The sequence below is a fragment of the Lathamus discolor genome, chromosome 8 (genome assembly GCF_037157495.1).
Source record: "Lathamus discolor isolate bLatDis1 chromosome 8, bLatDis1.hap1, whole genome shotgun sequence".
NCBI lineage: Eukaryota > Metazoa > Chordata > Aves > Psittaciformes > Psittacidae > Lathamus > Lathamus discolor.
The window spans coordinates 16,280,260-16,305,864 of NC_088891.1; the positions used below are offsets into that span (position 1 = coordinate 16,280,260).

Consider the following 25,605-nt stretch of genomic DNA (forward strand, 5'->3'; position numbering starts at 1 on the left):
CCACCCATTGGGAATCACTGGGATCAAAGTTGTGTAAATCAGTTGGAATTTATATTCTGGTAGAATAGCACTACATTGTAAAAATTTACAGAAGTTGGTGGGAACTGAAGGTATTTAGTACATCATGCAATTACATAAAAACTGGAGCACAGTGCTAAGACAGGGATGCTTTTCAGAAGTTGCAGTAGAAGATAGAATTTAAAAATAACACAGATTATTTAGAAGTGTGTTCACATGAAAGTACAGGAAGGCAAGAACAGAGACTTTCTGTTCTGTTCACAGTGTAGGTACCACAGTCATAAAATCTCATAAATGCCCAAGACAGATGGGATGTATGTTCTTTGAATAATAAGATAACAAGAAACTTCTCTGTTGAAATGAGTGACTCCAATACAATGTGACCCACCTCAGTCTTTGGCTTCAGGTTCACAGGAAACGTTCCCTCTGAACAGTTGCAGAGCTTGTGATTTATTGTTGCTGTCACAATGATGTGCACAGATCACCAGAATGTTTTGCACTGAGTACTTGCAAATGCTGGCATTTTTTCTTTGTTCCTACAAACACTATGTCTTCTGTCTTCTATTGAGATCTGTGAGCTTTCTTTTAGTGTCTGCACTGCAAAAGGGCATCTCCAGCCACTGTGAAGTCACTCACAAGTGGAACATCATCACTTTTGCCTACATCAGAAGATATGAAGCTTGATTTAATTATTTCCATTTAAATCTTGACTGCTTTTTATTTTTCATAGCATAGCACAACACAAGACAAAACTTGTGTGTGTGTGTGTGTGTGTGTGTGTGTGTGTGTGTGTGTGTCTGGTCACTGCTTTATTCATTCAATTTGGTTGTCGCTAAGGTCCAGGCAAAGTTTTGGAGGAGGAATGTCACACTAGATTAGCGTGAGAAATCAGCCAATTTTCTTCAGAGCAATGCTCTGAGCTTTTGTAGCATTTGTATCTTTCACTTGAGAGTGAGAGCAATGAATATGAACTCTAGCTGCTTGGACAGTTGACTTGAACATAAATGCAGTGGGTTTGAGAGTGCCCTTCCTCATTACCATTAAGCAATGGTCTGTTTTTGTGTGTTCTGGTTTTCAAATCTTAGTAGTGGTGCAGATGGTTCTAAGGAAGAGTTTGCACTCCTGCAATAAAATGAACAGATTTGCAGAGATGTTTAGGGTGCCAGGAGAGATCTCCGTTTATGGCTCCTTTAGTTAATCTACAAAATTTACCCTTTTCACATTACTGAGGAATTTTCACAGAATCAAAAAGTAGGGTTAACTGAAACTAAAACCATCAGAGTTTAATTTTTGTTGCATCCTGTCTTGCTGCTTCAAAGACCAGAGAGCCAATGGATAGCTCCCAAAAAACCACAGTGCTGAGTAAGAACCAGTTTCATAACGGCCTAGGTGCTCTTTCTATGCAGATGTAGGTAAACTGCTTAGTTGGCAAGACAGCAAGTGAGCTCTCAAATCTGCTAATGTGTAATAAGGAAAAAAAAAATTGTGGATTATACTGAGAGTAATTATACTGTAACTGTTAATGTGCTGTATGTTGGCTTTGTAGCAGTGCAGATCACAGCATGATAGATTTCAAGACAGATACTATCCAGGTCAGCTCCAGGAAAACACTCATTAGAAATACTGCTTCAAGCACTCACCAAAACACATGGAATAGCCTATGCTACCAAACCCTTACATGGTGTAAAATAGCAACTTCACTGTGGCCTTGGTATTTTATTCCAGCTGAGTACACCTGGCCCTATCAAGGTCTTGCTTTCTTTTTGGATGCACCAAACATAAATGTTAAATAAGAGGCAAATAAAGGGCAAGGACAGGGAGTGTATTAAAATATACCTTCATTTCATATCTTTTGCTAATTCATTTTTGGAACATGTTAGGAAGCAGAAATATGTTAGTAGTAGAGAGCACTAATGTCATGACCAATTTTAAGTTAGGTGAATAAAATCTTGTAGAACAGTACTGTACATGTGTCAGTTATTTTAATGTGTAAAAACAACTAAGAGAAGCTGAATTGATCAGAAAAATGCTACATAAACTGCCATAAGAACGGAAGTTGATTTAAATCCACTTACTTTATCAGACAAAATCTTGGTAGTGCATTATTTACCTTATTCTTTTCACTAAAACCAACCAACCAAAACAAACTCCACCAAACAACCCAAACCTTTGTGCTTTGTGTTAAAGGAAGAATAGAAAGTTGTTTAATTATCCCCTTTTCCCTTTTGCTATTCATGTGTTTTAAGGCCCTCCAGGATATAGGGCCTTATGCAATTTGATAACGTAACATCAGGAATGCCATAAAGGCAGTTTTATTTTTATACCAGGGCAATTGAAAAAAAACATTGGTCTACTCACAGCAAATCTGGAGCCAGATCATCTATGCCAAAGGTAGCAATAACTGCAGTGTATAAGAGAAGCTAGAATTGATTATGTCGTCTCTGAAGCAGAGGACAGAAAATTGCTTATTTGTTACAAAAATGTGGTTTGTAGCAAGATCATTGATCTGCACATGAATTTTTATTGTTTATAAATAGCCTACTAGAGTCTGGAAAAGTCTTGACACCAGTTGATAAAAGAAGATAAAAGATTGTAAATCCCTTATGTAATCAATGAAGTACCTAAAACATGTTTGATATTAAAAAATACATATATCTGGAATGAACAGATCTCTATTTTGTGTTAGATGGTCTTGAAGGAAACTAAAATGTGGTTTATATGCTATATTTCTATATTCCTGACAGAATGTGATCCAGTTGCTGATCATTTTAAGGGCATATTTTTTTTTTTCTCACATTGTTTTATTAAAAATATTTTATATTAATTTGGACCAATATTTTCAAAGTTGAACAAGAACTTGGGATACCCTGTCAGACATAGAATATATTGTCTAAAGTTAGGCTCTCAGAAATTCAAACATCTTTTTAAACTTTGGTTCAAGAATTCCTTTAGGCTGATTTTTACCTCTCTTACATATATTTATATATATATATATATATAGCACACGCACTAATCAGAGGGCTTCATCTCCTTGGAATGTTACAAATTCTATCTCTGCTGTTTTCTTAAAAATTTAGTGACTAAAAGATTGGAGGTCTTAGAATCTTGCAGGTTCTTAACAGCACAAACAGGTTTTGCTCTTGAACAGAGTCATATTGGATTTTTTAAAACTTTATAGATGCAAACTGTAACCCACTACCATATTTTGAATCTAATCAAATGTCTCAATAGAATAGGATACCATGGCACCAGGGTATGGCATGATGGAACCAAAAGCAAGATCCTAGGATCCAATCCTTCAACCTATTGTGTTTGAGCTGATTATTTCACCAGGTGTAGTCCCAGATACACACAAAAATAGTTCCCTGCAGCATCAAAGCTTTTGTTATTAGGTTTAGCTATAATTTTTTGTTAGCTTTTCATTTTTTGGTTCCTACCTGCTAGGCTTACTGTGTGTATTTTAAGTTTTATGATCTATCGGGACGTTACAAAAGACAGGTATATAGTAACAGAATATTCACTTGGGAAACAGATTTCAATCTGCACCAAAATTTCATGTAGTTGTCCCTCCACTGGAATGACAGGAACATATTGAGCACTTATAGACTTAAAACCATCAATTATAATTTTATTCCCTTCATCAAGGCTGTAAAAGTCTTGTTATCACTATTATTTATACTTTTTGTTTTCATTTTATCTTTAATTCAGACAGGACAATGAAATAAGCAGCTTGCAGTCCTTTAGTTATTTTGTGTTTATATTTAATTCCACTACTGAAGCCCAGATAAGAGTAATACTTGACTATTACTAACCTTCTGGGCTAAATTTTTTGTTAAAATTTTGTCAAAAAAAAAAAAAAAGAAAGGAATAAAATCAGGCTTAGTGTAATTTAAAAGAAAAAGTGAATAATTAACATAAACAATATCCCTGTAATGAGCTCCATTAAGGTTTTGTCTTCTTTTCATAGTAGATTATTCTATACTTGCCTCCAATTATAGTAAATCCTATTACATTAATTCTCATTATACTGATAATCTGATCAAAATAGTGTAGCTTTAACAGTCATAGACGTTGTAATGAGAACATCTTTCTTCCTGAAAGTGAAAAATATTTTTCATATTTGTAGTAAGCGTGCAAATATACAACTAGACATATAAAACAGCCTTCATATAGGATTCTGAACAATTTCAATACATTCATGAAATATCCAGCTAGCCTTCAGGCTTTGTATCTCATGGATGTGGAAACATTCCTATCATCATTTATTTGAAGATTTTAATAAAGCTAAATAAGGGTCTGAATTACTACTAATATTAATTACTACTGTTAAATTGAGGCATGTATATACTTTTTGACAGGAGAAAGTCCTCAAATTTAAGTAATATTCTCTCTCATTTTGCTCTATTTATCATGATGTGTATAGTTACCATGCATAGAACTCACTATTCAACTAAAAACATGTAAAGGAAATACAACAAAGTAGTCTTTATAGACACTTCAGTATAATCTTATGAACTGGTCCTCCTTACTGGTTTTTCACAGTGGTTCTATAACACAACAGCAACTACAACAGTTCAGTTACACGTATTTTTTCTCAGCCTCAAATATTCTAATATTTTGTTTTTCTGAATTCCACGCCCTTGCTTCAGGAACCATCACTGTCCCCTGCTTTTCACAATCTTCCCTTCTCTTTTAAATACTGTGTGATTGGAGGCTTCCTCATCAGGCGTAGTGTTTAAAAATGAAAGCTATTAGCAACTTTACATCACAGAAGGACAGCAAGTTCTGGTCACACTTTACCTCAGAGTTACATATTCTCACAATTCTAACAATAATCAGATAGCAAGACTAATTAATTAGATGTTTGTGTACTGAGATCGTGATGTGCTGCAGATGGCAATCTATTTCTCAGAATCTTTTCCGGAAAGTGATGTTATTTATGCTTCTTTTTCTTTGCATCTCACACTGAAATTGTATGCTTGGTGATTTCTTCCCTCCAGTAGTTTTCTACATGAATAAGCCGTATCAGAGAGCACTAATGGAATTCATGCATATGCTTTTTTCTTCTTTTTTTTTCTCTACATTAAGCTTATTTAATCCTATGACAGGGTCATGCTTGTCAGGAATAATGTGATATTTGGATAATTTTGACTTAAGGTGGTTTTAGTGGGTGGGTTTTGGTTTTTTTTTGGTCTGATTTTTTGGTGTTTTTTTTTTTTTTAAGAGTAATATCTTAGAATTACAAGTTTGAAAGAAACAGGTAAATGTAAAAATACTGGCTGTTAGCAGTACAAGTCCACTTTGTTCTAGCCTGAATTCTTGACCTTGATAGTATTCTTATTTTTGCAGTGACCTAAAACTTGATAGTCATAGTATAAAGCAGCTCCACATCAGAACTGGCAGAATACCAGTAGCACTATTGGTACAGGAAGCCATTAACAAATAACCCTGAAAGTTGCTAAAGAGGGATACTTGCTTGCATGCATAGTCATGGATTATCAAGAAGAAAGTAATTTTCTTTCTCTTCTGAGAAAACATGGTAAACGTTCTTTCCTTCCAAAGCAAAATTACTTATCTCTTTTTACTTTGGGAGCTCAAACGAATAACTAGGATGAACTGTTTCAGAAAATGCAAGTTAGTTCCAAATGACTCTGCCAGTTTACTACCATACCCGCTTAGACACATAGTTTAACTAGCCTGTCATGAAGACACTAAAGAAATGTGAAGACTTCTCCTTTTGCAGATGGTCAATTGTGCAGTAAAGTGTGATAGGAAAATTCCTCCAAAAGTTTTTGTTTGGTTTTCATGATGGTACTGTATGTATTTTTATAGATCTTCAGGTCACATTGAGTTTATGGAAGAAACAGTAATAGACCAGAAAAAGGTTTTGCATTATATACAATAACTACATTAATGTGGATATAAAAAGCCCTAATAGATGAGAAGTAGTCACAGCATTGTGTATTGTAAATGCATAGATAGGAAACCCACAAACATTTTTTTCTTACTTTTGAGAAAAGAGAAAATAAACCCTAGAGTCACTGCATCTGACATGCTTGTAGATTCTAAGGAACTCTTTGCCTTAGACCAGTATAATCCCTTTCTTTTTCTTTCTGGAAAGAAAGTAGGAGATGTATGAAGCTTACACGACATAGAAATGGCAAGGTCTGTTTCAGTAGCTTTCTTGCCTGAAGGATCTGCATTATTGCTATTGGTTAACATAAATCTTGATAAATATTATGATTATAACTGACTAACTGTACAAATTAACAGAATAAAACATTACTAACAACTACGGCAGAAAAAGAATCCTCTTTCCTAAACAGGAAGATTTAGATTAATTTAGAGATGGAGGTTAGTCATGCCATGTTTTAATGTCAGCGTCATATCAGTCTCTGGAAGTCTCTGCCACTTTACCACTGAACCATGTAATAAAATGTTCTCAAATCATATTAAATACCACAGAAACATAGAATGTGACGTGTATCAAGATTTCTTTATGAATCATTGGAGTAAAAGCCATCAAGGGGAACAGATATATCTTAAATGAAATGTTAATTCTTCAGTGTACACAGTAGCATGGTATTGAGAACTATCTGGAATGGACAACATAAAGTTATGAAAGGTCTCTGTTATATGCAGAGTAAAGCTAAAATTAAGACTCTTCTAAAATGCAAATAAAATATGCTATTTAATATACCATAAAACAAGCAACAAGTTTATTTAGTGTTTGCTTTAGTTATAATATCATTTCGACAACCTAAAAATGAATGCAGTCAAAGGCTTCAAATGTGTCATTAACGCCTAAACTACCCTTAAAGGTTGCTGATGTGGCCATTACAGTACTAAGATGCCATTTATTCTGGTAAGCTTTTTTTTTTTTTTTGCTTTTTGCCAGACAGTGTAAGCCTATACAGGTTTGCTGAACAACATAAGCTACATGAGCAAAAAAAAAAAAGTATTTTTGCTCGTTCACCAGCACACCTGTGTCCCTTAGAGGTGTGGTTCCTTTTTCCTCACCTCCTTCACTGAAGTAACTTAAGCATAGCCAAGACTTTTAAAAGTGCATTTCTGTAATGTCTCCTGAGAGTCTTTTGAGTCAGACCTATGCGCCTCCTTCTCCTGTGAACTCAGTCAAGACTGAGTGACAGGTGAGAGTTTGAAAAGGATGGCACCTAGTGACAACAGGCAGGGCAGGGATGTGTTACGGGCTAATGATACCGGAAAGCAAGAAAAGGTTCTATAATCCCTGTTCTAGGGACAGGCTTACTGAAATCAAATCTTAAATTGGCAGAAGTAGATAATGCTGTAAAATCTTCCTTTGCACTACCTTGAATCTCATATACATTCTGACAATATTGAGACTGAAAAAAATGAGAGGCACAGTTTAGGATGAAAATACAATTACACTCCCTTTTTAGCTTGTGATAGGAGCTTCTAATATACAACTGCTTCAGTGGCATCCTCCAAGCTGCAGCCAGTCAGTCTCCTGCTGCTGACAAAAACCTACTCTCCATCTAAAAGTGTCAAGGCATGGGCCAAGAATAATTAGATTACATGCACTAGCATTAAACTCCACTGTCGCAGGTACCATCCATCTATCTTCTAGATACATCACTGTCCTAGTATAAATATACTATCATGAGTGGATTTTGTCCCAATCACACATCCATTCAAGTGCAGCAGTCATACATAATATTGTAACTTGTAATTATCTAAGAGATCAGTCTGTTCTGAGCCAAGTGCATTGGAAGGTCATTCTCGGGACAGGCTTCAGAAGAGGTAGATGTATCATGGACTGTAAGCAGTAGAAAGACTATAGAGCTTCTTTAGAGGTAAAGTCTGCAGTGAAGTTACCTAAGTAAATAAAATTAAGAGCTTAGCATCTTAATTTTCTCCTTGGTTTTATACTGAAAAAAACCCTATGAAACAACTCTCTTAACCTGAAGTAATCTTAGAGGAATCAAATTGTTTTTCAAATGCATGCTAGGTTCAAAGAAATATAAGCATCTTTCAGCTTTCTGTAGTGAAGGAGAGTATCTTGTCAGGCAGAGGAGTTTGCCTTGAGAAATATGATCAGACTGCCTCTCTTGCAGAGATATCGGCCATATAAATTTTGGACTTCGTTCAGCTAATGGGTCCACACAGGCCTCAGAGCTAACAGTGGGATGTCCAGATGCTTACCTTAATCTGGAGGCTGCTGATTGACTCCTGTTAAAAATAGGCTGCTCATCTGAAAGGCAAAAAAGACAGGATCTTCTTACTTTTTCCACTGTATAAAACGTGCTTCAAGTAAGATGTTCTGAAAGGTAATATATGATTGAGCAACACTAAAGAGAAACAAGAGATAATGCCAATTAAAATTAGAGGATAAAATCTCTTCATTAGTATCTGGTTTTGTCTCTGTAATGCCCATTGAGAAGTATGGAAGATGATATATAAAATGTACAAAACAAGTTAATTTGTTAATACCGGATTGAGAGAGTATAATTATTGAAAACTATAGAGCTACTTCTGGAATAACTGTAATTGTTTTGCAAATTTAAACAAATTTAGGAATTTCTGTTGCATTAAGAATAGGAATCACATTCTAGGCTTTTAAAGAAGTTGAATACAAGATCTGAATATGCAGCCAGGCTCCATCGTAAGTCTTTATGCAAGGGACTGTTGGCAAATTTCTTAACTCTTTGCATACAGATACTTAAAATAAATTTATGTCCCAAACCTGCTACTGTAAAAATGAAGAGCAATGTTCTGGGACTCTCTCATAAAGAGCCCTTTTACAAGGTAAAGAATTCTGAAAGTATACCTGCTTCTTTGAGGTTTATCAGCTTCTCTTGTATCTTATCTACGAAATTCCTACCACTACAATCAGATTAAGACTAGATTTTTTTTTTCAATAATTTCTATATAAGAATAACTTGTATTTTTTTCTGACAGGTATAACATTCAAATTGAAATGTGATATTCAAACTATCATAGCCACACCATTCTTTTAGTCCACATGTGCTACCATTTCAAGGTGAAAATTATATTCTTGATAGGATTGCACAAATGTAAATGACTATTTCAATTACAATGTAGCTAGCATTCTGCTAATGACGGTGAGAATAAAATCCAGCCCACACTTACCTTCTTGTAACTTGTATGGGCAAGCAGTGTTTTTTTCAGTCAGCTAATGATGACTAAATACACAGAAGGATAAAGCAATGTGTGTTCATTTTACAGTTTTTAAGGCAAAGTAACATCCCTACAGGTTTTCAAACTGATTTGATGTTCTGTCTATGGAAGACATAGATTTTCCAGTTATTATACTACTAACATTATTTAAGTACAAAAATTAATTCCTCTTCCTTAACTTTCCTAATAACTTCAAGTTAGCCACCCTTCATTGCTTTTAATGCTTGATCTCTCCAAAGACAAAGAACTCATTAAGAGTGTCTTGAGAGCTGTAGATGTACAGGCTCATACTGGGCACTTGAATTCTTTTAAATTGTTGGATACAAATGTCCTGAAATTCTGTGTCACTAACTGAGATTTCTTGGCTGAAAATGCAAAGCCATCCATCTCATTAACAACACTAATACAACTATTATGTTTCTAATTAAAATCTGTTGTGCTTATAAGCAATATATTTATCTTCTCTGCTTCCTGCATAATGAACAGGCCTAAGTAGACTGCAGCCTAGTACAGTCTTGAGGTATATATTACACACACACACAAAATAGACAATCACTGAAATGCTCGTCTCCGAGCCATAAAGCGTCAATGTCGTTCACAGCATTTTTCGTACCTGACAGTGCCACCTTAGGACCTTAACTCTGGGCAAATATTCGATATTATTTACATTACGGCATCTTGATGAAAAATTGTCACTTCAGCATAGCTTCATTCATATCAGACATCTCCAGCCAAAGTATTTCCCACCACTATCGACCAATGTGTCTGCTAAGTGCTACCCTTTACTTGAGAAATGTTTGCCCTGAGGATGTCTCTGATTATATTGTACCGTAGTATTCAATTAATTCCAAAAGCACTTGTCCAACACCATGGTGTTGAATGTGAAACTTCAGAAGGAAAGCATAAACCAGATTAAAGTTGTAATAGTAACTGAGTCACACCTAAGGCCACTGCAGTTACATGTCCAGCTATTTTTGCTCAAGCATCCAGACGGTGGGTACCTTTTTAAAAACATGTAATGCTTATTTAAATATATGTAATACTTACTTAGCTTGACTTAATCACCATCTGATTTTCAAACGAACTGTAGTTGCTTTCCTTACATTAAAATAATACGGGGAAAAGGTTGTTTCCTCTTCCCCGTGGCCTCGCTGGGCTTTTCGGAGGCTTTCCTCCGCATGCCCGCGGCTCGGGGAGGCGCAGGGCACCGCGCGGCGGGAGCCGCCTCATACTGCTCCTCACCTGAAGGGGGCTCGGCGGGAGTCGCGGGCCCGCCTGCCCCGCCCCGCCCTGCACGGAGCCTAACCTCACGCCCGCCTTTGTTCTGTTCTCACCTCTCCCTCAGCCTCCTGCCTCCGTGGCCCACACTGCCTCCACACGGCCGCCCCGGCAGGTGGTGAGGCGTTTGCCTCCAAAGCTCAGTTACCGCTAGCCCACAAAGGTCATTTTTAGCCGGGCAGGGGGAAGATAATTAAAATGGGGCTATTCTAGGCGCTAATGGGATTAGAGGCGAAGGCAGCGAAGCGGCGGGGAGAGGGCACTGCAGCGCGAGAGCAGTGCCCTCGGCATGGCGCCCCTCTGATGGCGGGAGGGCAGAGCAGCAGCTGCGCCACATGGGCGGGAGCGGGATACCCCAGGTAACTGGGGAGGGGAGCGGGACGGGAACACCCCTGGAACCGGGAGGGGGCAGAGCCGGCAGGAAAGGCCTGCTTGCCTATGGGGAAAGGGGGGGAACGGCCCCCCCGGCTGCCCGGCCTGTGGGGCGAGGGTGTAGAGGGGGAGGCCAAGGCCCCTCCGAAGGCCTAGTGAGGGGAGAAGGATGGTGCCGGGCGACAGCCCAGGTGAGGAGGAACGAAACGGGGTGTGGTGGGGCGGCGAGCGGCCTGTTCCGGGGCAGGTGCAGGGAGCATGAGAGCGTGCAGGGGAGGGGGAGCGCCGCAAGGCGGAGGCGCGGCAATAAATGGGGGGGAAGAGCGCGAGGTGAGGGGGGGGGGGGATTGAGAAAAGGAGTGCGACAGCGGGAGGAGGAGAGGAGCGCGGGCCCGGGGGAGGGCAAAGCACGGCGGGAGGCGGAGGAGAGCGTCAGCTGGAGCAGGGATAGCGGGAGCGCGGCGGGAGGCGGAGGAGGAGAGCGTCAGCTGGGGGCAGAGATAGAGGGAGTGCGGCAGGAGGAGGAGGAGAGCGTGAGCCAGGGAAGGGGGGGGGGGGAGGCAGAGAGAGAGGGAGCGAGGCAGGAGGAGGAGGGGAAGAAGCGCGACGCAGGGACGGCAGATGCCTGGAAATAAAAATTTGATGATTGCATGCAGCGGCTGGAGAGACTCTGTCGGTGGCGGCGGCGGGGACGAGGCAGGGACAGGGGGGGCGACGGCAAAATGAAGTATCAGAAATACCTGACTGTCTTACAGATGGCCATAGGGGTGACCGCCTCCAACAGGGGCAGTCTGATGCCCTTAAAGAGGAAGCTGTGGTGAGTAGGCACAAAAGGGGCTAGCGGCACTGCGGGCAGGGCCGGGCCGGGCGGGGAGCGCGGCGGGACGGCCGGGCCGGGCGTCGCGTCGCGTCGCGGGGGGTTCCCTCAGGCATGACGGCCGCGTGAGGGGTGCCGGGCGAGAGCGGGCCTGCGGCTCCGGGCGGGCATCTCCGGGGCAGAAAGTGCCCGGTGAATTCGCCGCCCGTCTTGTGGAAAACGCCGGGAGGCGGCGGTGGTGCCGGTGGAGCTGTCCGCGCCTCGCTTCGCTTCGCTCCCGGGCCCGTCGGAGCACACCCGCTGCTTTGCGCGGCTGGAAGCACGGTTCTCCTGCGGAATGACTCCTTCACGGGGGTCACCGTACCCGTCCAGGGAGCTTGCGGTCCGGCGACTGTCGGAGCAGAGCTAAGGCAGCCTCGGCTGCGGGGCGCGGGAGCGGGGTCTGCTGCCCGCCTGGCGTCCAGAGTGTCGGCTCCCGCCCCGGGCCGCGCTCGCAGCCCAGCCCCGGCTTTTGCTGGCCTTAAAAAACGGGAAGAGGGAGATCCAAGGCTAGTAGGGTAGCGAGTGACACAGAGGCAGTACCGTTCATACATGATAATTTTTATTAAAAAAATTCCACGACTTGTTTCTACTGCTTTCGTGCTCGCTGATTGTGTGCTGAACTGATTTTTCTGGATGAATCAACAATATACTATGGAAAATGTGTTAAAATATAATGGTGTGATGTGGGTGAGTAGGGCACCGACAAGCATATGGCACTGCAAAACCCAGTCACTCATGGACTTGTAAGAGCCCGCTGTTAGCTTGATGGAAGCAATGGGATGTGTGTGTCATCATCAGGACAATTGTAAGGAGGAAATATGTGAAATTGTGAAGTCAGATTTTCTGGGAGGAGAACACTAAGAACTAATTTGTGCACTGAGAATTTCGTATCTATGAGTGATGTTTAGGTGGCAATGGTCAAGCATGTTTTCTTTCAATATACTTTCATGTTCCTAGTGAAGGAAAGTAAAGTATCATAGAAGACATGATAGGTAATTTTATTTACAAATAGGTAGTTCATAACCAGAAATATTATGTCAGCAGTTGTAACAAGAAAAGGCCTTACATGAATTGTAGAATATAGAGTTTTTACACACCCCCATCATTGTCAGCTAGCATAAACAATGCCAAGGAAATACATCACTTGAAGAAACATAATGTAAAACTAATAAGCTTTTTGTCTTAATTTCCCAAACACACTATTCCTCGTAGATGAGAACAAAATTTGGCAAATTTGTGCCTACCTGTAATGTACAAGATCAAATGTCTAAGACAAAAATATGTTGCCATACAGATAAGTTATATTTAATCAGACATTGTTACAGTTTATTTGGTGGTTTGATATTGATTATGTAAGTTACATAGTGTGCCATACCTATTTTATTCTTCCCAAGTGCCACTCCTGTCTGTGTGCAGCAATGTATGTATTGCTGTGTTAGTACTTTTAAGAAGTTAGATTTTGGGTAATATAATGGTAACGATTGCTCTATTTCATATTTCTTGTGTCTACTTGGAAATGATTTCTTTGCTGGAGTGTTTAAGTGAAGCTATCTATATTTGCATATTTTAAAAGTAAGTCTGAAAGAACGCAATTTAACTCATACTTAATGTCTTCAATTGAAGTTAGATCAGCTCTGTTTTGCCTAGTTTCATGGTGAGAGACTGTACTTTTTTGAGGTACAGCAAAACAATATAGTGGATCGTCACTAATACTATAAGCATTGCATTTCATAACATTTGTAACTTGACATCATGTTGCTGCAGTGCAAAGTGTTAAGGAAAAATAAGGTTAAATACATTTTTTAATTTTAGGGAGACCTATGACTTGAGCATTTGAAAGCATGTCTGTAGGATCTTCTTATGATGATATGATGTTATGTATTCACATTTCCTTTGAGAATTTTAATACTGTTAGGCATAATCTGTAAGGATAGAATTTATGCTTATGGATGAAATACTATTTTCTAATGAATCTGGAGAAATGCTTAAGGGTACGTGTTAGTTTTTTCTTGTTTGTGCGTAGTCTGCATCAAATAATGCATTAAGAAATCCTGAGTATTGGAAGAGAATGTTGCTGTTATCAAAATCACTGTGATATTAGTGCATATTTCTGAAAAGTAAAACGAAAGAGTGTTCCAATACTCCATCCTTGGAATCTCAAAAAAACTTAATGTATAAATCAAGTCAGTCTATAATCAGAGGATGCTTTAAATCTCATTTTATTTGTGTTTAAAAATGTGCAACATTGTTTAACCTATCAGATTAATAAACTCTTTAATTCGTTAATACATATTGTAAGTGGAAGCAAAGACATAATTTAATGAAAAAGGGTTAAAATACTCATCATCTTGTTGGTGGAGATAATCCACCTGAATCCTACTGAAAGAAAATGAAAAAGGTAACAGCAATATTTTATTTCTTTATAGAGCATCTGTCACTCCTAATTTTCTCCATCTTCTCCCCAAAAATGTAAGTTTGTTCTGTGATGCATGAAAGCAGAGCTACAAATGAAAAAAAAAAAACCGAAACAGAGGACACAGATATACAATGATGGGTTAAGAGCAACTTGTTACAAACTAGCTGAGAATTAAGTAGACAGTTGAACAAACAGAAGGAAGCTATGCCACAGGCTTGCAGTGGGAAATGGTGGGGCCAGAAACTGATTTGTGTTTAATGTGGAGCTAGATCACTTTACGATGAGGTTTGCTTGGGGCAGTAGAGTTTTGGCCTTAGTGACAGAGGAAGTTGCTGGAGTCCCAGACTGCTGATTCAAACCCTTTCCCACGTTTGTGCAGCACTGTAATAGAATATGTAGGAACCTAAATGAGATGAGTAGGATGTTTTTAATTGTCTTGCTGGGGGACAGTATTTGAATAAAAACCCCACTATCATTATGCTGCTAGGTAGAGCGCAGCACAGACTAACATTTGCTAAGGTGCTCAAGAAAAACTAATTACTGACCTGGGAGCACCTTAAAACAGTAAATGGACATAAATATTTACTGAAATCCCAATATGTGCAACCTGAGTGCTTTTACAACAGGGGAATGCTATATCATTATTAAGGGGGACTACACAAGTAGACCATAATTTCTTGTCACACTGAATATTATACTTCTCTGCTGCAAGGAGAAAGAGCAGGCGGTCAAATCAAAAAAAGGAAGAGGATATCCTAGCAACCCTAGTAATTTCCTTCAGTAATATTTCTTCCCATTTCTTACAGCATTTGTCTCTACTCTGAAAGGCTTTCTCTGCTTTGGCTTACTCCCCCTATACTCCCCTTGGTGCAAGGTTGTGCGGAGTTACGAAATAAGACAAAAAGTTTGGTCAGTGCTAAGTTTTCATTGTAAAGAATATTATGGAAATAGCTGAGACTGTTCTATATTTAAATTTTCTGCATCTTTTAAAAATGGTTGTTATTTGTCTGAGGCAATCTAGGTTACGGAAAAGAATGCAAGGCATTGCACTACAGAATTCGACTTTTGACAGGATCCAATTCCCATGTTTGGTACTGTTGTTAAAAGACAGAAGTCTAAATGTTAAATGATAGCTGCTTCTTGTAAGATACCGTACAGGCACTTTTATTTCCAAGCATAAGAGTAAACTTATTTGAAATCAGTGAGGAGTAACCAGCATGGCTGGAATTAAGCACTCATCTAAAAGCTTTGTTGACTCAGTGGGTTTGTATTCAGGCTGAGGCTTGGATGTAAAGGTCCAAGCTTGTAGTGAAGGATTTCTCTTTAATCGTTAGAACATCCCTAGAGAAAAGAGTGCCATTGTTTATTTGTTTTATTTATTTATGTCCTAAGCAGAGTCATATATAGAATAATTAAATAATGGAAAATGTCACTTTAATATAGGAAAAAGAAATCATCAAAGATTGAACCTCTTGGGTGTCTCTACAGAGCTACATGGAAAAATACAGATCACCAGAATGGATGTTTTCAATTTTTGATTACTGGTTCTGGTTGATATTTCATTGAAGTTGGGTAACAGTTTAGTTTATTATAAGGATTTATTCATAGAATGATAGAATAGTTGGGGTTGGAAAGGATACCTCACACTAAACCATGCCACCCAAGGCTTTGTCGAACCTGGCCTTGAACACCAGGGATGGAGAATTCACAACCTCCCCGGGCAAACCATTCCAGTGCCTCACCACCCTTACAGTAAAGAATGTCTTCCTTATATCCAATCTAAACTTCCCCTGTTTTAAGTTTTAACTTGTTACCCTTCATGTTGTAAATTAATTCCTTTATTTATTTTCTTCTGATGGAGGTAGGATACTGTGCTTACAACTGAAGATAACTTGCAGAGGTGCACAAGAATTTATCATAGCAGCTGACTGCTCAGGGTTACTAGCCATTGTTTTAAATTTGCCCCCCCCCCCCCTTTTTTTTTTCCAAACGTTAATTTTAAGCAACTGTAGCTGTTAGGTTTTCAGTCTGATCAGTGGGATTAAGTTTCAGGTTTTCCACTCTTTTGTTTTAGCCAGGAGGTGTACTGATCACATTCAGCTGAGTCCAGCTGATGTGCTTTCTGTAGTGTTGAGGAAGTCTTGTCTTCTGATGGGAAGGCATAATTATGGAAGTTTTGTACATGTATTGACTGAGATCTGTCTGCCAGAGGTAGAAGTTTCTGAGAAGTTTGGATTATATGTTGTGAAACCATTCTAATAATGTGCTAGAGGTATCTGAATGCTTTTTTATGAGATAGGCAGGCAACTTGCAGTATATGAAAAGCATAATAGTTATGTCAGCACTGGAAGTCTTGTTGAGGCTAAACAGTTCCTTGTCAACACCTTGTCCTCTCTGCATTAACTCTGGCATTAATACTACACTTGGGAAATTAATACAGAAAATGTGTCATTTTAATAGTTGAGTTTTGACTATTCTGATGTCTTTTTATAAAAAAATTCAAAACTCTTAATTGCTAAAGAAGAGAATTTTTTAGGTTCTTTAAGGATGTTCAATCTAACTGGTCTGTCTAGAAAACAACATTACATTAGTTGTTTCAGACAAAGTGTAACTACAAAAACATGCTAGGTGACATTGAAAGTTGTTATAAATAGTAATTATGTGAAAGGTGAATATAAATGGTTTTTATTAATGAAAAGTTGTTACATACATTCTACCTAAATGTGTTATGATGTATATGAAGTTGTTAGCCCTTGATGTGATGCTGTACCTTGAAGACACTGTTGTGTAGGGTTTTGTTAGGCTAGCATATTCATCAGTGGAATACAGATACTGGAAATGTTAGGTTTTTTTCCTTATTTTACAAGCTAGAGAAATAATTTAGAGTCATGGTTATGTAATGTGATATATGATCAGGAACCAGTCAAGGTCAATGAAACTGTTTTAAGAATTGGGGATAATAAATAAGGGCTTCAGGCTCCAGGTAGGATTTACAAAATGGTTCAATTTTACTTGTGTAAAACTTCCAAAACCTAATGAGTTGGGGTGCCTTAATTTAGGATTCCTGTGATGAGCTCCATTAGAAAGGTGGTGTGTTTCCCGAATATTAAATGTATTCTTTGAATAGAAATGACACATTTCAAACAAGGCATCTAAAATTGTTCACTCCTTCAAAGACCTTGGTGCTATATTCCAGTTTTTAAAGCTCTAGATTGCCTTGAATATGTAATTCCTAGGCTTTTATTCAAGAGTACTTGTCTTGAAGTAGTTTATAAACTGCAGATATTTTTAAACGGCCTTTACAAATCTTTCTGCTTTAGTCTGTGATAATTCCTCTATACCTCTGGTGCATGTACTATAGCCAGTGACTTAGCAATTCATTTATTACTTTTCTATTATTAAGCTATACAAATAAAAGGTGGAAGGAGATGATCAGATATAGTAAACTTAATTAATAATTAATTTTTTAAACCTAAGGTTCAGATGCTAGTACCATAGAAAATTGCATTATAGTTTCAGTTTTCATTAAAGGATATTAAACTCTGTTTCTCAATTACAGTGAACGCTTTGAGAAGACAAAGCAAGATTCAAAAGTGAGAAGGATTTTCAAAAGCTATTCTTTAGATTTTTGCGTAATGTAGTTTCAAGTCAAACTCAGACACTTTGGGCCTTGTCTCATGTATTTGAACTCAGTAAGGCATACGATTGTGTTTATCTTGCAACTTTATAGTCTTAACTTTTGAGTTGTATTCCTTGTGGAAATTTCTGGTACTTGAAAGAATTCCTGCTGTAGTGCTGCACAATTGTTACTGGAAGTGTATTACTGAGAGTTTCATTGCTGCATCCAGCATTCTGAGAAGTCGGGTTGGAATAGATCCAAGCCTGTCTCAGGTTTGTTATTGCTTCTCTTTGCTAAAACTGTAGGAGCAGCAGATGCACTGGAGAAGCTGATGTTTAATTTCTTTACACTTGTCGCAAAGTTTCCTCATTAATCATAGAATCAAACCCCTATGATTCTCTAAATTTGAATGTATCGCCTCATATCCTTCCTTTGGTGCAAAATACGGTGCAGAGCTTCTCGATTCCCTGTAATGATACTGATTGGACTTTTCTTTGGTTGGTTGAATAATACTTTGTTTTCTTGTAAAGACATTAATATAGAAATTAATTATTTTTATAAAGAAATGAAGGGAATCTTTCAGTTGTGATATTACTTCCCATAAAATTATATTTTGGAAGTTAAATGTGATTTTAAAAGCATTTCTGAATCTCAGAAACTAGCAAGTAATAGCCATAATTTATTCTTCTGCAGAAATTAAATGATGGGTGGATTCTGAGGCAGAGAGCTCATCTTTTCAAGTAGCTTTAAAGAGTGGAGCTCCCAAGTGGAAGGGCCTTCAAAACATATCATTAGTTTAGGTCCTTGTTTAAACTACTCAACTTTGATTAGCCTGTTATTTTAATTTGATTTTCTTTCACATGGGGTTTTTCTTATTTGATGTTTTTGTAAAGGCTTCTCAGTATCAGAAAACATTGCACATACCAGAAGACTTGCCCTTAAATGCATGGTTATAGGTAAGGCACTGGAATAAGTGGTTTGAGATATAGTTCTAATTGAGAAAAGCACAATGTAGCTTACAGCTGTTTAATAAATTTCCTATTAAGTGTAAGGAAGAAGTCTAATATACCAAGTATTTAATTTGCAAGAGGTACATGTGAAGATTTATTGACCCAAGTGATAAGTAATGAAATAGGCAGCGATCAGAGATTTTCTGGAAAGAGAATAAGCATAGACCTCTAACTGTACGGAAACAGAGGATCTCTCTGTGGGCTCCAACAACTGCATTTGACATGGACTCAGAATATGTACAGTTACCTATATTTAGATTAACTTTATCAGAGATATTTGGAGAGCTCAGTCACAGAAGATACAGTCATACAACTGTAATGTACTGTCACTGTAAATGTCACACTCTGTGGGACAAGAGTTCAGACTGAGCAATTGTCTGTCTTTGGAAATTAGTCCTTAATGATTCTTTAAGATGTTTTAGCAGGGAATCCCTGGCATTTTTGTAGTTTCTGTTCTGTGAACAAGTGTGTTACTCTACTAGCCAGTCATGTTTCTCAGAATTTAACTCAGAATTTAATGGATCCAGAAGGAGCTGGCGAATGAAGTTGCTAAGCCACTGGCCATCGTATTTGAAAAATCATGGCAGTCAGGTGAAGTTCCCCACGACTGGAAAAAGGGAAATATAACCCCCATTTTCAAGAAGGGGAAAATGGAAGACCCGGGGAATTACAGACCAGTCAGTCTCACCTCTGTGCCTGGCAAAATCTTGGAGCACATTCTCCTGGAAGGCATGCTAAGGCACATGGAAAACAACAAGGTGCTTGGTGACAGCCAGCATGGCTTCACTAAGGGGAAATCCTGCCTGACCTATTTTGTGGCCTTCTATGATGGGGCTACGGAACTGATGGACAGGGGTAAAGCAGTTGATGTCATCTACCTGGACTTGTGCAAAGCGTTTGAAACTGTCCCACGCGACATCCTTGTCTCTAAATTGGAGAGATACCAGTTTGATGGATGGACCACTCGGTGGATAAAGAACTGGCTGGATGGCCGCACACACAGAGTTGTGGTCAATGGCTCAATGTCCAGCTGGAGACCAGTAACGAGTGGTGTCCGTCAGGGATTGGTGTTGGGACCGGTCTTGTTCAACATCCTTGTCGGTGACATGGACAGTGGGATTAAGTGCGCCCTCAGCAAGTTTGCCGATGACACCAAGCTGTGTGGTTTGGTTTATATGCTGGAGGGAAGGGATGTCATCCAGAGGGACCTTGACACGCTTGTAAGGTGGGCAGATGCCAACCTTATGAAGTTTAACTGTGCCAAGTGCAAGGTCCTACACCTGGGTCGGAGCAATCCCAGGCACAGCTACAGGTTGGGCAGAGAAGAGATTCAGAGCGGCCCTGCGGAGAAGGACTTGGGGTGGTGGTTGATGTGAGAATGAACATGAGCTGGCTTCAGTGTGCGCTTGCAGCCCAGAAAGCTGACTGTATCCTGGGCTGCATCAAAAGGACTGTGACCAGCAGGTCGAAGGAGGTGATCCTGCCCCTCTACTCTGCTCTCATGAGACCTTACTTGGAGTACTGTGTGCAGTTCTGGTGTCCTCAACATAAAAAGGACATGGAACTGTTGGAACAAGTCCAGAGGAGGGCCACAAGGATGATCAGGGGACTGGAGCACCTCCCGTATGAAGATAGGCTGAGAAAGTTGGGGCTGTTCAGCCTGGAGAAGAGAAGGCTGCGTGGAGACCTCATAGCAGCCTTCCAGTATATGAAGGGGGGGCTGTAGGGATGCTGGGGCTGGACTATTCATTAGGGACTGTAGTGACAGGATAAGGGGTAACGGGTTAAAACTTAAACAGGGGAAGATGAGATTGGATATAAGGAAGAAATTCTTTATTGTGAGGGTGATGAGGCACTGGAATGGGTTACCCAGAGAAGTTGTGAATGCTCCATCCCTGGTGGCATTGAAGGCCAGGTTGGGCAGAGCCTTGGGTGGCATGGTTTAGTGTGAGGTGTCCCTGCCCATGGCGGGGGTGTTGAAACTAAGTGATTTTAAGGTCCTTTCCAACCCTAACTATTCTATGATTCTATCAAAATACCTGATGCAGTTTTATCAGGATGTTTATAATGTAGCTAAAATGAATATTACAGTTAATCTTCAGTTAGAAATTTTTATTTGTCTTTGTGGTTAAAAGTTGGCAGTAAATTTACCCAAAGGAAAAAAAACCATCTAAAACAAATTACTGTATTATCAAGAGAGCTTGCATCAAGCTGCTGATGTGTGTGTCTGTGCGCATGTGAAAAAAAAAAAAAAAGAAAAAGAAAAAAGCCACCCCAAGACCTCAGGCATATGAAAACAAAGTATGGATTTGGTAATTACAGTAATTCAACAAAAAATGAAAGGCTTTATCTTTTTTAATCTCTTATTCTATTTATAAACATCTGTTTGTTAAGTGTGTTTATTGCAACTTCTCCCTAGCCTTCTGTGAAGATGGCATTTATGCCTTCTATCCTTACGATGAAGCTGTGTAGACCTAGGAGTCTCACTGATCAAACAAGTATCTTCAGCCTGTGGTTACTGTATTTTGCACCTTGAATTTTGTATTTTGAGTGCTAACGTGGTCTACTGGGCAATGTCCTTTTGGTGATGCGTATCTATAAGACATCATCATCTTTCTTCCTTTTTTGTAAAAACATTTATATGTGTACCAAAGCTGTTAATGCTAAGTAAAAGGACCTGGAATACTTTTTTTTTGGGGGGGGAGAGGAAACATAATGTTATAGAGAAAACCACTGAACTACTGTCCAAAGTCTTAGGAAATGCAAGTGATGTGTATTATTTCTCCTTTAAACTATTTTTTGAACTCTCTTACGGCTGTAGTTGAGAAATAAGCGTAAATCTGTACATTAAGAATTTTATGGTTTTGAGTGATTCTTGGTGAGCTTACTTGCTGTAATGCTGTTTTCCTTCTTCTAATGTGGTATCAGACTGACTAGAGACTATTTTGCATTTAAAATATTGATCTCAAAAACCTTAATATATTTGGTTAATTGTTAACCCCACTTACTCAGTAACTTCCACCAAACTCCTTGAAATAGTGATTGCTTGCTCGCAGTATTTTAGTTAATGGACTTGTCTGTATATGGACTGTGTGTAGACTACAGTATGATGAAAGGCCTTACAAAGTGTAGTTCCTTAATATATTGCCTCTATTACTTTAACAGGTCTTACTAATTTCGTTACTGTTCATCATTATTCATTGCTAGAATAGGTGAAGTACCGTTAGCACTCGAACTGGAAAAGGTCAAAAGCAGATACTGCCAGGCTCTTTCTGATTTAACTGACAGCCATCAACATGTATCACAGGACTCAGTTTTTCACTGAGTTAATAGAGAAAAATGCTCTCCTTATTTTTTCAGAAATTAAATACGTTTTCTCCAGTCGGTCTTTTTTTTCCCGATACTTTTCTCTTTTGTACAAAAATGATGAATATGATACGGTTTTGACTACATCTGCAAGCAGTGGTGGACTTGGTGGGAGCTTGATTTCTGCATAGTTTTGTGGTCTTATTTTGGCACTTGATTGAAAATGAAGCTTGGAATGGCATTCCTTCTTTGTATAGCATGGCAAAGTTTATTTACTTTGTAAATTTTCTACTTTAAGCAAATGCATTCAGTAAAAGCATATATTCTTTGTCTAATATGTGGCTGTTTTTGTTTGGCAGGGTAACTCCATCTTCTGAAAATCCCAATGGTGCTACCTGTAGTGTAAGTCAGGGAAAGCCCTCTTTAAGAAGAATAAAAGGGAGAATACACAGAAGCAAAAGTCTTGATAGCATTGATTTCTGTGAATTCACTGTAAGTACCATATCTTTTACATTTATCCTATATGAAGTTACGGGAATCTCACTAATAAAGCAGTTTTCCTTATTGCGTTGGGTTTATCTCTGTCAAAATTAGAAAAGGTACTTAATGATGTAATAGCAGTTTGACACTGCCAGATGTTAAGAACGGTGATGTCACTTGTATAACTGGTTATGCATGACTGGTTTTGTTCTTCAGGAGGTACAGAATCGTAGAATGGTTTGGGTTGGAAGCGACTTTAAAGATCATCTAGTTCCAACCCCCCTGCCATGGGCAGGGACACCTTCCAGTAGAGTAGGTTGCTCAAAGCCCCGTCTAACCTAGCCTTGAACACTGCCAGAGATGGGGCAGCCACAGCTTCCCCGGGCAACCTGTGCCAGCGCCTCAGCACCCTTCACAGGGAAGAATTTTTTCCTGATGTTTAATCTCAGTCTGCCCACTTTCAGTTTAAAGCCATTTCCTACATGTCCTTGTAAAAAGTCCCTACCCAGACTTATCGTAGCCCCCCATTAAGCAGTGGAAGCTGCTGTAAGATCTCCCTGGAGCCTTCTCTACTCCAGGTTGAACAGGCCCAACTCTCTCAGCCTGTATCCATAGAAGCGGTGCTTCAGTTCTCTGACCATGTTCATGGCCCACCTCTGGACTTGCTCTGGAAAGTCCGTCTTGTGTTGAAAGCCATTTACAAATTTCAATGTTAGATTTTAATATTGTCATCTGCATAAAATGAAGAAATTAACTGGAAATGGAGTAATTATGAAAAATGAATTATATATTTTCAAATTCAGTTTTTATATTTTGATTTTGGAAATTGCAATTAAAATAGATACTATTTTAGAAAACTTACAAAATTATTATAGTTTTATATGGCTATAATAGCGTACCAGAAAAAGAAATATTCCTAAAAAGATGGATGTGCTTGTAGCACTTTAAAGCTAGTATCACAGCTGGTATCTTACTACAGTTAAGAAGTAACTATACATAACTGGTATGTACATATTTTTTTCTCTTTGTTATGGTCCAGATATATTTGTCTTGAAGTTTCAGAAAATTCAATGTGATCGTGGTTTCAGAGAATTTGTGTATAGGTGATGTTTCAGAGATTTTGCTGAACTGAGAGAGAAAACTTGAACAGTTTTTTACACAATTTAATTCAGGAGCAGTTATTTACATTCAAATAATGGAAGGAAAGAAATTCTTACTTTGAAAGACTATGGGGTATGGGGGTGCATTTCCTTCTATTTATATTGTTCAAAAAATGCTAAAATTAGTCCAAAACATGTCCTAAATATGTTTTCAAACATTCGTTACTCAAAAAACATTGAAAGCTACACCTACCAACCTAACTGAGGGGAATTTGGCCCAAAACAAATGATATTCTGGTAAATTAATATAATGTAGTTCTGAAATACTAAAATAATGATGAAGAGTATGTTACATTATAAACCGGTTATTAAATAGAAGGATGAAAAAGGTAGACAGGAAATATGTGCTGTCTTTAAAATGTACAAATCAATAGTGATGTGGAGATACTGTCTGGCATTACATGGTAATATAAACAATATAACTAAAATTTTCAGATGTGATTTTGGGAAACATCTTTATCCAAAGTAAAACAATGATTTGGGCACGTTTCATCATTCAGTGTGATGTTTTTCACAGATGATAACAGTAGCAGAATTGGTACTTTTTTCTCAGGTCTCTTTCTTTTGTTTCCAATTATAAAATCTTATAGTGCTATCTTTGGGATAAAGAGCTTGTTGTTTGCTATTTAAGGATGTAATTAGTAGTAGGAATTAGTGATTTAGTGTATTGTATGGTGTTCAGGTACTTGTGGAATTGCGGATACTGCGAAGTCAGGTTGCATAGCTGGGGAAACGTGCGGTGAGCTCATAGTCAGTTCTTTGGTGTCAGTAGCTCGCACTGCATAACTTGAAGCTGGTTTTGATGTGTCTATGCAAACTGTTGTCACAGTAGTCATATCAATGTAATCATTACCTTACTAAATGTTAAGAATTTCCTTAGGGAACAAGATTACTGAAACAATAATTTTAGCTTGTGCTACATGAGTCTTCATCTGTGTGGTCCTATTAAGGAGTTTTATCTAAATTTATCTTTACTCTTGGGGCTTTCAAAGAAAAAGAGATTATAGCCAATGGTAAAAAGAATTTCTTGCATGCCATAGAACCTTTGCAAAGAGATTTGAGACAGATAATAACAGGTGATGCCTGTAGCATACAAATATGTAGCATATGTATAAATTCATGTATTCATGCTAAGCATTGATAATTAGGATCAGGAAAGGAAGCTTACTTTTTATTCCGAGGTCTTATGTTAAAGGATGATACAAATTTAAATAGCTAAGCACAGAAATCAGAGTTATAAATATGGATTTTCTTGCTACCACATAATTTAGAATCATACATTATATTTCTTGGTATTGTATAATGGTACTTTTATGGGTTTAAAATTGTGATTAAAAATAGATCTAAAAAAATAATTGAGGAAATTAGGGCATATGCCTAAATCTTTCCAGTGTGCTCAAAGAATGGAATGTTTTTCATGTTAACCATCTTTTCCCAGTAAGAAGGGTCACGAACTCGCAGATAGAATTAAATTGAAAAGAAAAGATTTATTAGAAGTGATAAATTCTTTTACACAATGAAGGGAAAGAGCTTTTTAGAACTTTTTATTTTTGATATGCTGTAGAATATCTGTTTTATGCACCGCAAAGATTAAAAGTTTCATATTTAAATATGTGGATAACTTAAACGCTGACAAACTTGAAGTAATTTGAGCATCCAGCCAACTGCTGGTTTTACTAATCATATAATGAGATTAAGATCCATTAATAATTTTGAATGTTACTGGATTTCACTTTAAAATAAGTAATACATGTGTGCTTCCCAAACTGATCTTTTCTGTAAACCTGTTGTTCCTTATCACAAAGCAAATTCTTACTGAGGACAAATCCGAACAGCAGGAAGACATAAAAATTAAGTTATATTTTCTTTTCTCCAAGTGTGAGGAAACGTGTCCCCAGTTAGAAGGT

At 38.4% G+C, this 25,605-nt stretch overlaps 2 long non-coding RNA genes across 3 annotated transcripts; one reads left to right on the forward strand and one right to left on the reverse strand.

The window, feature by feature from the left end:
- Positions 1-286: 286 nt before the first annotated feature.
- Positions 287-10,935, reverse strand: LOC136019168 (uncharacterized). Of its 2 annotated transcripts, none has more exons than XR_010614763.1 (3): positions 10,246-10,935; positions 8,203-8,251; positions 287-677 (listed from the first exon to the last, which is right to left on the reverse strand). It is a non-coding gene; the product is annotated as an uncharacterized LOC136019168 (long non-coding RNA). The 2 variants fall into 2 exon arrangements; XR_010614764.1 differs by lacking the exon at positions 287-677 and adding an exon at positions 6,776-7,875.
- Positions 10,553-22,523, forward strand: LOC136019169 (uncharacterized). Its single transcript, XR_010614765.1, has 3 exons — positions 10,553-10,835; positions 11,604-11,665; positions 22,418-22,523. It is a non-coding gene; the product is annotated as an uncharacterized LOC136019169 (long non-coding RNA).
- The last annotated feature ends 3,082 nt before the right edge of the window (positions 22,524-25,605 follow it).